The sequence below is a fragment of the Macrobrachium nipponense genome, chromosome 13 (genome assembly GCF_015104395.2).
Source record: "Macrobrachium nipponense isolate FS-2020 chromosome 13, ASM1510439v2, whole genome shotgun sequence".
In the NCBI taxonomy this organism is placed as follows: Eukaryota; Metazoa; Arthropoda; class Malacostraca; order Decapoda; family Palaemonidae; genus Macrobrachium; species Macrobrachium nipponense.
This window is the reverse complement of record NC_087206.1, coordinates 13,298,233-13,313,342: the sequence shown is the minus strand read 5'-3', so window position 1 is coordinate 13,313,342 and position 15,110 is coordinate 13,298,233. Positions and strand designations below refer to the sequence as shown.

General features: G+C 35.7%; 1 protein-coding gene across 2 annotated transcripts in view; it reads right to left on the bottom strand.

The window, feature by feature from the left end:
* The window catches only part of LOC135225653 (caskin-1-like), a 1,822,025-nt gene that overhangs the window by 958,783 nt on the left and 848,132 nt on the right, over nt 1–15,110 (bottom strand). The gene's annotated exons all lie outside the window — the stretch shown is intronic.

The following is a 15,110-nucleotide window of genomic DNA, read 5'->3' as shown; positions in this document are numbered from 1 at the left end:
ATGAAAACATTTAAAAATATAAAGTCTAAAATATGTCCTTTTGGTCTGGGAATACAATGGATATGCACCGAAGTATATTTTGTTTTAAGTATTTTTTTTTTTTTTTTGGTCGTCCTAAACCCAGAGTAAAAATTATATACGAGAAACTGTCTTTTTTTTTTAGGACGCGCTCGTATATTATCAGGATAGGAAAACAAATAATCCGTTAGAGAATTTTTTTTTAAATTATCATTTCTCTGAAAACGTAAAAGCTAATTCTTCCCTTGCCTGGCTAAAAAAAAAATAATATAATTCTTCCAAAAACCTAAATTATTTTTCAAACGTGCATGTGCATAAACAATCATGATTTTCCTTCAAAAAAATCAGTATTAGATAAAGTATAATAAGAAAAAGTGTTTCGTGAATTTTATGTTAAAAAAAAAAAAAAAAATTAAAGCAATGCTCGTTTATCAATTTATTGGAACTCATACCATACTGAGGTGTTTTAAAATCATACTGAAACCTCACATACTATAGAGCGATTAAATTCTAGATTAAAAGTTTATGGATAACTGTAATGAATTATCACAAGCTATCGCACTCACATGGGTAAGAAAATTTAAAAAAGGCGTTGGGCCTATCGATAAACACCTCTATAAATGTTCCATAAAAGGAAAAAATTTTTTCATATAGACGTTGACAAAGGAGAAAATAGGGGGTAATAAAATGTTTTCCACTCTATGGAATCATATCATATACTGTATTCCTGCTGCCCTATGTCAACGTTATTTCTGGACGGAAAGAATAAAAACATTATATGATCAAGATTATAAAAATTCTCGTTCTTGAACTGATCGCAAAAGCACGCTGTCTACGAAAGCGAATTGGATGTAATTCTTGAACATACAACTGGATACTGTATAACTCTTTATACGTCGTTGCATTTCAATACAAATTTCCCTTTGGATAGTGAGACAAAAACTATTGTTTAAAAAATTGGAACACTCAGAACTTTAACATTAATAGGGGAAAAATACCAGGAATGCACGTGCCACAATAGAAATTCGTGTAAAAATAAAACGCATCTTTAAAAAAATCAGTTAACCGAAAACAAAAACAAGGTACCTGACTGATATAACCGCTTATAACACAAAAGGAAGTTTTGCTTGATTGAAATAACAGGTCTTTGGCTGAAAATCATTTATGTATTGTATGCTGTTAATGATAAATGTCTTGAAAACATTTGAAATCATTTAAAGGTTACAAGATGTCTATCCCCACCCATAGTAAAAATTCTTTTATTTCTTCTAGTTCTCTAGTTCGACATAAGTCATTATCTTCATCACCTGCATATTAACGGAATATCATCCACTTTCTTCCAATTAACCTCTCAGCATCAGCTTTTTTTCAAAACCGCAATTTAATTCAACACTATGAACTAAAACACCCTCCTCTATCTCTTCTTAAACTCTCTCTTCTCCTTCTTAGATTTGATTTTTCATTGTCGCGAAACATTTACTCCTTTTTTTTTTTCTTCACTGTTCTCCTCACCCTTTTCTTCTCACATCAAGACATCGCCACCCGGCACCGTTCCCCGAATTCCCAGAGTCATAGGACGATTAGCCCTCTAAAAGGGGCGTCGGGTTTCCTGAGGTTACCCCCCCCCCCCACCCCTTTTTCTGCTCCTGATTTTGTTCTCTCACTCACTTTTTTTTAATGCTTCATTTGTTTGTGTGACTATATCGTAGGAATGTCAATATTATATATATTATATATATATATATATATATATTATATATATATAAATATATAATATTATATATATATATATAATATACTATATAGGTATATATATATACTATATATATATATATTAAATGATATATATAATATATATACACATATATGTATAAGTATATATATATATATATAGTATATATATATATATATATATATATATATATATATATATATGGGGATACAATCCACAATGAAGTAAATTACTACAAGAGGAATTTACTTCATTGTGGATTGTATCCCCATTTACTTAGAGGTACGACATAGTACCTGGCTTCTGCATATATATATATGTATATATATATTAAATGCACATGCATGTGAGTATGTATGCATGTATACATATATATAAGTATGTATGCATTTAAACATACATTCGTAAATGAAGTAGACAAATATGCAAAAATGAAAGTCATGTATGGATGTGTGTCCCAAATTCAGTGTTCGCCAATAGATGAACTCTTCCTTCCAAAGGCAAGGTGAGAAGACAGAACGAGAACATCCTCAGAAAAATAATAATGCGATACAAACACGTAACAGGCGGCGTACGAAAAACTAAAAGAACAAAAAAAACATAGTTAACCCATCAACAGAGAAGCAAATGAAATTCGCCGTTCCCTGACGCGTCTCTGTAACATTTACATAATGATGAAAAATCAACTTTGAGGAAGTGAAAAACGATTAGGTCAAAAGGTGCAGCCCCCAACCTCTCACCCTAACCTCCCCCCTAAGCACACCCCCCCTTAAAAAAAAAAAAAAAAAAAAAAACCTGCCTGAAATCTCGTTGGATGAGTGTTGAAATCGACAAGAAAAAAAAGAAAAAAAAAATTAAATTGGAATGGGGTCATGATGTAATGTAAGCTCATGCAATAAGTTGACACAAAAATCAAATCTGAGTTCAAAAGAGAGAGAGAGAGAGGAGAGAGAGAGAGAGAGAGAGAGAGAGAGAGAAATCTTCCTTACAGCACAAATAATAATAATAATGTACATAATTCTAACAATTACGTGACGAAATAGCAAAATAAGCTAGTGAATAAATAGGGAAATAGGGAAATAAAAAATAATAATTTTATCAGAGTAATTACTTCAGAATCGTCAGTTCAATACACCGAAGTTATCTTAAAGAGACTTGGAAATATATCTAAGCTGCAAAAAATCTCTGAACCACAATATAAACAATATCTTAGGATGAAAAAGGCTTACTCCTATTGAACCAAGGATAAGAGACGGCAAATAGAGAGAAGTTTCGGAAGCAGTGGCTGGTAAACAGCTTAAGACCCACGAATGCACACACGTGAACAAACACGCACGAGAGAGAGAGAGAGAGAGAGAGAGAGAGAGAGAGAGAGAGAGAGAGAGTTGTTTGCAGGCGGTGCAGACCAGTTCCCTGAATGATGTAGAGAACTGATAAAAATGTTCGCCAAGAGCTTTGGAATCCATCTAATTGATAACGATTTTCCTCTCGTTTTCACTTAAGATGGAGACAATGTACAATTTAGGCAGAAAGCCATGAGCTGGGACCTACGAGGTCATTCAGCGCTGAGAGGAAAATTGAGAAGAGGTGGTTTAACAGGTGAAGCAGAAGGAGGGAAACCTAAAAGCAGTTGCACGATGAAACAATTGTTAGAAGGGTGGAAAGTAAGATGGAAGAAAGAATATGAAGAGAGGTACAGTAAATGGAATGAAAGGGGTTGCAGCTAAAGGCCGAAGGGACGCTGCAAAGAACCTTAAGTAACGCCTACAGTGCACCTCACATGGCACTACCCTCCTATGGGGCGTTTTCAGGTAGGGGTGCCCTACTCGTATTCATTTTATTTTATTTATTTATTTCCTTTTTTTTTTTATTGCAAATTCGGTTCTAGTCAAAGTCATGTGTAGCAGGAGATATTGCTTACACATAACAGGAAGAATTTCTTTTGTTGTCATGCGGATTTTATCAGCAGTATCAAAATCATCAAGCAAAAGTTGTTAACAACTTGGTCACGGCGATGCGTAAGGAACTTGTCTCATCAGCCATATGGCCTAAGATCGATTCATTAAACCCAATTGTTCCTATGTTGACAAACGCTGATTCAAATGGAATGTATAGCTCTTTCATCTCTAATTGGTAGTTAGTTGACTGCAGCGCGTGTCTGCTGGGGGTTAAGAGAAAGGGTATGAGGCTAGCAACCTCATCCCCAAAGACAATACAAGATACCAATCCGATGCCACCCTTAAAAATGCTCACGAAAAAGCTTAACTCTGTCTGATTCAATTTTTTTTCAGGAGCTGTATTGCTGCAGCCTTCGGTCTGCAAATGAAAACAGAATATATAGCACCATGCAACAAGAGATTCGTAGATGCGTCCCACATTAAAGTTTCGTCTGTCGACACCCTGGCCCGGCCCGTCACCCCCAACCCCCCCTCCTATTTTTGTCCCGTTGCAATCACACTGTTTCCCTTCCCCTATTAGCTCTTTGCAACCTAATAGGGCTCCCGGTTCCGAAAGCATGTGCCTGAATTATCCCTCTTGTTTTTTTGCTAAAAGGAGAAATGCGAGAATGGCCTTGCAATATTGCATTAACGATTGTTCGGCGTTCTTTTTTTTTCCTCTCGGCCGAGAGCAACGAAAATTAAATTCAACTTGCACTCTGAGCAGAATTTTTAGGATTTCTGTTAGAGAAAAAATCTGGGATTTAGTTGTTGCTTAAAAGAGAGAGAGAGAGAGAGAGAGAGAGAGAGAGAGAGAGAGAGAGAGAGAGAGAGAGAGAGAGAGGGGGGGGGGGGGGGGGGATAAAAATTCAGTTGAAACAAAGACGTCTGGAATTTTGTCGTTTGTCTATCCAGGGACAAAGCTATATCCCGGAATTTCTCTCTCATTTGTTTTCTGCTTCATTCAGATTTGACGTTATCTCTTCCTCATTTGTTTCTTGGAATCAGATTTTAAGTTATCTCTCTCTCTCTCTCTCTCTCTCTCTCTCTCTCTCTCTCTCTCTCTCTCTTTCTCTCTCCCTCTCTCTCTCTCTCTCCTAACTACAAGTGAGCAATGTTTCTTTGAAAGTGTAAAGACAGGATTTTTTTCTCTCTCTCTCTCTCTCTCTCTCTCTCTCTCTCTCTCTCTCTCTCTCAACTACAGATGTGCAAGGTGTTTAAAAGTATAAAGACAAGTCTTTATCTCTCTCTCTCTCTCTCTCTCTCTCTCTCTCTCTCTCTCTCTCTCTCTCTCTCTCTCTCTCTCTCAGCTGTAAGTGTATCAGGTTTTTTTGAAAGTATAAAGACCCTCTCTCTCTCTCTCTCTCTCTCTCTCTCTCTCTCTCTCTCTCTCTCTCTCTCTCTCTCTCATTTTGCATCATTTAGATCAGTATTCTGTATTTCATTAAGATTTGACATTCTACAGCACTGCTGAAGACTAACGATACATAATTCATCGTCCTTCAATACTCAAAGGCCCAGACTACTTTGACACAAACTTCGAATGACAATCTTGCTCACTAATTACTTTCAAAAGTACGTGGCGTCGAGGAAGGTCACTGATAAAGAAAAAGGTTACAGAGATTCAAATTCTTGGTCGCTAATAACTTTCAAATTTCGTGATGTCGAACAGCACTGGTAAAGAACATGGTTACAGAAATTCAAGATCATTGAATTTCAAGGTCGCTGAAATTCAAGGTCACTGAAGTTCACGGACATTGAAATTCAGAGTTACTGAAATTCAGGTCACTGAAACTCAAGGTCGCTGAAATTCAAGGTCGCTGAAATTCCAAGTCACTGAAATTCCATGCCACTGAAATTCAATGTCACTGAAATTCACAGTCATTGAAATTCCAAGCCACTGAAATTCAGTCATTGAAATTCAAGATCACTGAAATTCATGGTCATTGATATTCAAGATACGGATGAAAGTTAAGTCCTATGATGATGAGTGAATACTAGATGAAAGTTATGGCTTTAACCGTAGGTAATTAGAATTATATTCATAACAGTTTCTATAGACGAAACCCCGCATTAATTCTTGCACATGTCAAGTCAATATGATGTTGATTGGCAGAAAACATAAATGCAAACATAAAGGACATCTGAGTTAGAATACAGGGAACACGAAAAGTCCACTATTAGCAAAATATTATTCAAATGTCAACATTTAGTGGCTCGAATTCGATTCAAAATGCTACTACTTATATCTTGCTAAGACATTTGACAATGGCACAAAAACATTATACGTAGTTTAAATTGTTGCCGTTATGAAATGATTTTGTAAATAAGTTTATTATTCGAAGTACTTGAAAGTCATTTCTATAGAGGGTTTGTCCATTGCTGTCAGTAATTTGAAAACAAAAGAAAATGAGATACGAAACAAAAATTGACGCTGGGTCATAATCTCAAAGCGCATGAACCAACTGCGCACCAAATGAGAGAGGCCACACAAAAAATAATAAATAAATAAATAACAAAACAAGAAACCTTAGGCCTTCCAAGAAACGTATTTAATCCATAAATATATTTTTTTTCCTGGCGACTATAGAAAAGAACACAGCTCCATACACACGGAAAGAACCCATTTCATAGTGTCTAATAAAAAACGGCCTTACCAGGAATTTGGAGGACAAAGGCGGGTGGCTTTCGTTCAAAATGATGAAGAGGTTTACCTGGAAGAGAGAGAATGGAAAAAACATGTATTATCATCTTAGCCAAATGAAAATCTGTGAGTAAAAGTAAAACCTGTTCTGAATAAGTTAATCTTTTGTCCAGTGACGAACAAAATATACCTGTTTTTTTTTTATCCTAGTTAATAAACGTATGGTGCAATTTCGACCATTCAGCGCTTAAGACATTGGAAAGAGAGAGTTAGGTTGGTAGGATAGCGCCATAAAAAGCTCCAGAAAATAAAGGAGACGAAGTACTAAGATTTAAAGACGAAAAAAAAAACTTGTAGCTGCATCCAGCAGTTATAGTTAAAGGTGTTGGACAGCAAGATTGAAGAGAGGAAGTGGGAATGAAGGTAAGTAAAAGCCTAAAAGGTAGTGCAGGTAATGGGTGTTGCAAAAGCCCTTGAGTGATGCCTACAGTACACCACGTGAGGTGCACTGACTGCACTAACCCCCATGGGGAATACTGTTTTTCACAATTTTAAAAATATGAAATCTACAACAAATCTACCTGATTACACACGTGGCATTTATCATTTTTGTCTTTTTTTATTGTCAGTTCATTTAGTATCCCTTTTGTAATAGTAACACATCTATGCGAGCGGCCATATACACCTTAAAACTCACTGGTAGATATCCAAGGTAAACAGCGCAGGCGCGAACAAACATAAACGCCGGAAAATCAAGAACGAAATCCTCACTGATTGCAAAAAATTCAAACAACATTTTCTCACCTTCTCTGTAAGCTGCGACGAGAAACTCGGAATCAACAGCAACACGCACTAAGAGCCCTGACTACGTAATTGCCACTTACGTTTTGCTAACGAACTCATTACGCCAAGGAGGACCAAAAATAATTTGACATAAAACCCGCCACGCCTTCGAGACAATTAAAATAAAAAAAGTTGCTCGTTACAAGGAAAGGGAAGAGTCCTTGGGCAGGAGACTCCGGCTCGCAAATGATATATCGTTTCGAAATGTCGAATGGTTTTACGATAAGGATCTTAAATTTAATTAACTGACGTACGTAGAGACAGACGTCGAATGCCAACATTTAAATTAACATTTAAATGCCTCGGTATATTTTTTTTTTCAATGGAAATTGACACCTTTTGCAATTAAATGAGTTATTTGAAAAATAATTAAACTGTTTATTCAGACAAAAAAAAAAACACACACACACACACACACACAACTTGCTCTTAATGAAGAAAGAACTTAAGAAACATGATAAATTGGAGAATACCGAGATTTGAACATTAATCAAAATCTTTATTCAGAAGAGATACTCAGTGGTAGTCTGTAGCAAAACACCCAACAATAATTAGAGGGAAGGCACACTGACAAAAGTATATTTGTAAAAAAAACTATATCAAGTCAAATTTTACAACGATTTTCCAAATCACTACATATTTTTTATCCCTTAATTTCATATAAGTTCAGATGTCGTATACTGTTTAGCCAAGTAATATTTCTTTCTTCCAAGTACCACTTCTGTCAACTTCTGAAATATTCATCACGTCACCTTTAGTATGCTGTCATAAATCAGCAAATATGATGCTAAAAAAATCCTGCACGCCCTTACTATCATTAGCTCACAATCTCTCTAGCCAGGGAGCTCTTTTCCACAATTTGTACACCATTCGACTGAGAACAAAACTAGCCTGCTACTGGATGGTGCTTGAAATTACATTTTGAATTCTGCCTCGGGCGACTTCCATTTATAATATACAGGGCGTTTGAATTCCAGCCTTCTGTAGCAGTAAATTGGGAATTGAATTACCCAGTATCACTTGATATTAGTTGTTTATGTCCAAGAGTGTACAGTTATTCTACTGATATTCTCAAGAATCCGTAAATCATAATTAGGCAAACGTCTGTTGAAAAGTGTTTGGTGATCGTTTATTTTTCACGAGGATGAGGTTAAGGCAATATTTAGGAATTATACCATATGAAACATTTCTATTTAGGCAACTTTGTCTGGACTGAATTTTACACTATTTGTTTAAACTACTTTTTCTACTACTGTACTATCATTCTTTTTAGTATTAATTATATTATGATATCTTACCAAAATTAATATTATTATGATTATCATCACCATTATTATAAATTAGTAATATCAATAATACTTATATAAATATTCTCTCTCTCTCTCTCTCTCTCTCTCTTCTCCTCCCGCTTCCCCGACCCCCCCGGCCCCCCCCCCCCTCTCTCTCTCGTCTCCTCATCATCCTCTCCTCTCCCTCTCTCATCCTCCTCCTCTCTCTTATTCTCCTTCAAGAAATTCAACAGCATACCTAAAAGTGCGTTAATTATTTCCCTATTCTGAGTAGTATCCTAAATTGCCAATTAGACTTAAGCAGTGACACACTAAAAGATCAGAAAAAAAAAATCGAGAGCTCAAGTTTCAGGGAAAAGTAAAAGTACATAATGGTGTGGATTTTTTAATCCATTAATAAGGCCAAAGTCAACATATTTTGATTCTCTCCATTAAATTGGACGTTTTTTAAAGGCCACAGGAGAAGGGATAACGGAGAGAGAGAGAGAGAGAGAGAGAGAGAGAGAGAGAGAATATTTACATAAGTTTTACCTACATTGCTGGTTGATATTACTAATTGATAATAATGATGATAATCATAATAATGATATTAATTTTGATAAGAATGATAATATAATTAATAATAAAAAGAATGATAGTAGCAGTGGTAGTAATAGTAGTTAAATGAATAGTGTAAAATTCAGTCCCGACAAAGTTGCCTAAATTGAAACGTCGAACAGTGATTAGCAAACAGTTGCATTTTTTTAAGCTGGTTATGAAAAAATAAGAAGAAGAGGAATAAGAAGAAGAAGAAGAAGGGGAGAGAGAGCCAGAGAGAGAGAGAGATATAGATTCAAACAGACAGACAGGCAGACATACATCCTATTTTCTCACAGAAACGCCAAAGAACTATATCCTGTCGAACAGTGATATGCTTTCTAAAGCAATAGTATAGAAAAAAAAAATCACTGATTTGAAAAATTACTTGCACAGACAGACAGACAGACAGACAGACAGACATTCCTCCCTTACCCGTCACTACCCCCACCCCTCCAACCCCCTTTTTTTTCTCCGCATAAAAATACCTGCTTTATACGAATATCCTCTCACCAACGACATTAAAAAGGGGGGGAATAGCTCCCTTTTCCCCGCACCCGCAAATACATTTCCCGCAAGCGACTCGTACATTTTCATGGTTTATAAAAGCCGAAAGGCAATTCATTAATACAATGATGTTGCAGTACTCGATTTTTATGTAGTTTTTTATGTAGTTTTTGTATGCAGCTGCAGCCCGAGAGTGGTGCTCTGTTTGGAGTTACAGCTTTGGGTGACAACCGGAATCTTTGTTCGTGTTTGGCTGATTTTATTTCATTATCATCATTCCTTTTTTTAAATCCGGAACCATCCATTGGCGGAATGAGCTCATATATGCATTGTGTATGTGCCTCTGTATTTACAGAAGACAATGGCTTAGTCATAAATGTACATATGTTTTTTTCTTTGGATTTACATGGGACGCTAACAAAGACAGACATTGATGTATTTGTGTGTATTGTGAGGTAGTCGTAACTATATATGCAAGTGTTTGCAGAAATTGCTTGTATTGTGTGCTTACAAGTAGGGATTTATGTACAAGAACAATGTACATCCAAGTGTTTACGGAGAAAAAAATGCTTACAATGTAGCAAGGGTATCACGAATAACAATAAAAAAAAATACAAAAATAGATGTAAGTGCGTAAGCAATTAGTCTTTCTTTCGTCTTGAAATACTGACTTTAAGCAATTAGTCAATTTAATTAGTCTTCATTAAAATCTGCTTTGATCTTTTCCTTTCCACGGAAACCTTATGTCTTGTTTTATTTTTTTAAGAAATAAAATAAGGAATGAATGTCTTTTAGCATTTAGAAGCGTATTCCCGTTAAAGTAACCTACGGTTAATATGTTCGGTAAAATATAGAAGCATTAATTTTAAAAATTCAGATACGAAGCTCATAACGACAAGGGCTGATTCATAGGTACACTTAGTTTTACCGAACGACTTTCGAGTTGGCTATGATTTCAAAAGCAATAAAATGAAAAAAATCAATTTGAATGTGACTATTCAAAAAAAAAACATCAATAATAATAATAATAATAATAATAATAATAATAATAATAATAATAATAATAATTAATACTAAGTTATTATTATTTTATTACTACTACTATTTTTTTGGTCTATCACAGTCCTCCAATTCGACTGGGTGGTATTTAGTATAGTGTGGGGTTCCGGGTTGCATCCTGCCTCCTTAGGAGTCCATCACTTTTCCTGCTATGTGCGCCGTTTCTAGGGTCACACTCTTCTGCATGAGTCCTGGAGCTACTTCAGCCTCTAGTTTTTCCAGATTCCATTTCAGGGATCCTGGGATCGTGCCTCTTAGTGTTCCTATGATGATGGGTACAATTTCCACAATTATTATTATTATTATTATTATTATTATTATTATTATTATTATTATTATTATTAGTATCAGGTATGATAAAAAAAAATAACTAAAAGATTGGCAAATAATCATGATCAAAATCTACTCTTTTCTTGGATGGGAAACTAAAGACTTTGTCTTGTCTAAACAAAAATTTTAGAATAAGTAACGTAAATTCCTTGTATTTTCTCCTGTTCCTTTGTCCATTCTATCCCTTTCTTGTAATTTCGTTTTTTTTATCTGTAAAAAAAAGTCACTTTATCAGGAATTAAATTCAGACGAAGGAACGCCATGATTTGTATTCAGGTTGCATGTATATATGCATGTGTGTGTTTGTCTTAGTAAGGAATATGCCCAAATAAAAACACAAGCAGAGCGTACGTACAAACACGGCCGTGCATGGGTCCCTGACAGCGCTTACCAAACGAACCCACACTCCGGGTCATTACCCTACCCAAGAGAGCACACCACCATCATGGCCTACTAACTCTGTCTCCGGTGATTAACCTCATATCCAGATAATAAAACCACACTTCAAATGCGAGAGGACTAATTGCGTATGATATTAGCATCGGCCAATTATCGCGGCGAATAAACATGTTTTATAACCCGTCGCGAAAACTGCCCGGCCCCCCTCGCAAAAATGAGATTTTTCGACTAATAAACATATCATTAAGTGGTTTATTCTGTTTACGTCTACGCCTGATGGAGCCGTCATCAAGTCGCCATCGAATCCTGGTTAGTTTCACCAATGAAGTGTTCCTCATTGGACGAGTGGGTTACGTGCTCGCCTATCGATTTGGTAGCCTGAGTTCGCTCCCAGCTCTGCCAACGTGGAACCAGAGGAATATAATTTTGGTGATTAGAAATCCACCTCTCGATACAATGTGGTTCGGATCCCACTATAAGCTGTAGGTCCCGTTGCTAGGTAACCAACTGGTTCCTAGCCACGTAGAAATATCTAAGCCTTTGGGCCAGTCCTAGGAGAGCTGTTAATCAGCCCAGTGGTCTGGTCAAACTAAAATATACTTAACTTCACTTCCCATCAATGAAGGGAAATGAAAACTAGACATTTTTATGCAGACGGGGAAATTGATCCATCACGGAAGTGAGGACATTAAACTGGAATTATTTTTTTTAATAAAAGTCGGATAGAATTTGTATCATGAGAAAATTACCATAAAAGCTAATTAAACCGGGTAACGTGACCCGTTAATTAGATGGTATGTGATTATATCCCAGTTGTCAAAATTCATCTGCGGCACAAATTATTATTATTATTATTATTATTTTATTATTATTATTATTATTATTATTATTATTATTATTATTATTATTATTATTATTATTATTATTATTATTAATAGGAAAATATACATAGGTCATGTATTGGAATTTAGTTGTTGTTAAGATAGCCCTATTATTATTGTAAAAATGTCCATGAAAAGATTGACTTGTCATGGATAATTTAAAAGAAAAAATGGGAGCTATGGGTTCATTGACTGGCGTCGCAATCATTAGGGTCAATGACAGCTAGGGGAAAACACATCGTAGAAAACTTCCATAAGAAAAAATCATTTACAGGAATAAGCCGAAACTTGGCCCACAAGTGAAAATAAAGAGAAAGCAAAAATCTAGAGGATAAAAGAGGGGTGAGGGGGAAAAACGATAGCGAAACCTGAAAACAGGAAAAAGAAAGCGAAGACTATAGAAAGCAGAGAATCAGTCAATCAATCACGAGTGAAGATGGGGAAGCTAAATCTGGAAACTGGATGGTAAAAAAAAAAGTGGAAATGTATATAAAAGCAAGGCTGAAAGATGATGACGAAAGAAAAGCCATATTCAAAACTGATAAAATGGGCAACTGTTTAAAAAAAACGAAGCAGAAAAAAGTCGTAAAGAGTTCACAGGAGAAGGAAAACTATACTAAAAATGGATTCATGAATAATACATGAAGAGAGAATAGTCGGACTTAGTTATAAAAAAGATAAAGAAAACGTAAGTTCAGTTATAAAAAGATAAATAAAACGTAAGTTCAAAAACAAAAAAAAAGCTTCTGGGCTTAAACACATACGAAACGGTCAAAGTCATAAAAAATACGTTTCCAACCAATAAATAAATATATAAATAAAGTAAAAAAAAAAAAAAAAACCTTCTGGGCTCAAACGCATACGAAACGCCCAAAGTCATAATAAACGTAAGTTTCAAAAAATAAATAAATAAATAAATACATACATATATAAATAAAAATAAAGTTTTTGGTTTGAAAAGCACACATGAAGCGCTCAGAATCACAAAGAATACAAATTTACATTACGCGAAAATAGAAAAATCTGAAGTCACGACCTCGCAGAAAAAAACTGAAAATAGACGCAAGCAGAATAAAAAAAAGACTCCCCCCCTACAGATGCATTCAGAGCAAAGAGCCGTCCTTCCTTTCACGAAAATAGCATCGACATAAGGCCAAGGTATTTTCAGATCTACTGCAGCAGCAGGAGTATCAAAAGAGCCCTAAAAATAAATGAACGGGCTATTTCATCTCTTCCTATTCATTTTTACGGTTACATTTAATGACGCCATTGCGTGCTGAAGTAACCACAAACCTACTTTCTAAAAGTGGGAAAGTGATTCGTTCGCAAACGCAATTTCTGGGAAGTGGGAGATAGAGATTTACCGACAAACCCAATTTCTGAAAAAAAAAAAAGTGGGAAAAGGGATTCGTTCACGTCGTGTCCCTCACTGGAACCATACGGCCTTAGAAAAGATTATGAAATAAATCTAAATAAAGTTAAGTGGAGGGATAAAGCCGATGTATATGTATACGTATAAACACGTATGCATGCTTGTACATGCATGCTTAATGAATCTGTCAAAATACAGGGTGTCCATAAAGTCCCAGTAACATTACAAGCAAAAAATACTTGTAATGGTACTGGGACTTTATGGACACCCTGTATTATTATCGTTATATTATCTGCAGGTTCAGAATTACGGTGTCTGCCTATGAGTTTCACCCTTGAAGGTTGCTGTCATAGGTACTATTTTGAAATAGTTTTTAATCGAATCGTTTCGTATATGACAGGCGAGACGGCCCTCTGAGTTTGGCCTGTCATTTTCAGAGCATAAACGAGACTTTATCTCTCATAAAGGTAACTGAATGTATTCAACAGTAACACTTTATGAAACGAAGCCATTTCTCTTATGTTGTGACAGTGGCAGAATATGTGTTAAGATGCTAAGAGGAACTTGGAGTAAATATATTACCACCTACAGGTTTGTGTCATCAAATATTGGTTTAACTTGTCGAGACGAGAGAGTATACCTTTCTATATATTATTTCTATTAGCCTTGCAGTTACTAGAAATAGTTAGTTTCATAAAATGATACTTCAATGCCCACCTGTTTAATAATTACCAGTGTACCACTCATTAACCATTCTTTACATTTTTTTTTACTACATTACTGCAGTACCTACCCATCCTCGATGGGGACTCGTTGAAGCAATCTTAATTTCAAAATTCAGTTTTCCTCCACAAAATGTGAGGTATGATGGGAGCAATCACTCCTTCCATTCTATCATGTGCCGTTGTTCGTGTCTTTTACAGAATTGGCATTCCCGAATTCCTAATTCCTGTTATGAAGTCTTATCATGACATCTAAAGATGGGAGCCGGTTAACAATAAGTATCAGGAATTTGCTATTGAATCAGGAGCTCAATTGATTCATTAAAAAATAGCTTATACCTTTCATGTTTATATTGATATTTGACAATCCCTTTGGTGAACAAACTCCGCGCAAAACACCTAAGTATGGTAACTAACCACGTCCTCAGAATTGAGTTTCTGTTCACGAATGCACCTGTAGACCACAGTGTCCATTCCACTTTGTGCAAATTTTAGAGGCCACTTCTACGCAAGATCTATGGAACCATATGTAATCATACACAAAGGGGAGACTTTCATTTTTCACAACGGACTTGAAATATCGAAGTGATTATGTTACTTGCCAGTTACTTCATGGGCCAAAATAGTCATTAGTAATAAAGAACAGCCGAATATTCGTCAACTGAAGGCACACAGAACGCATCGTAATGTACATGACGTTGGGAACTACGGGAAACTGTCAAAAACCAACTGAAATTACTATTCCAGGTATTTTCGTCGTGTTAGTGGAACCACTACACAACTGGGTCATTCGTTATTATA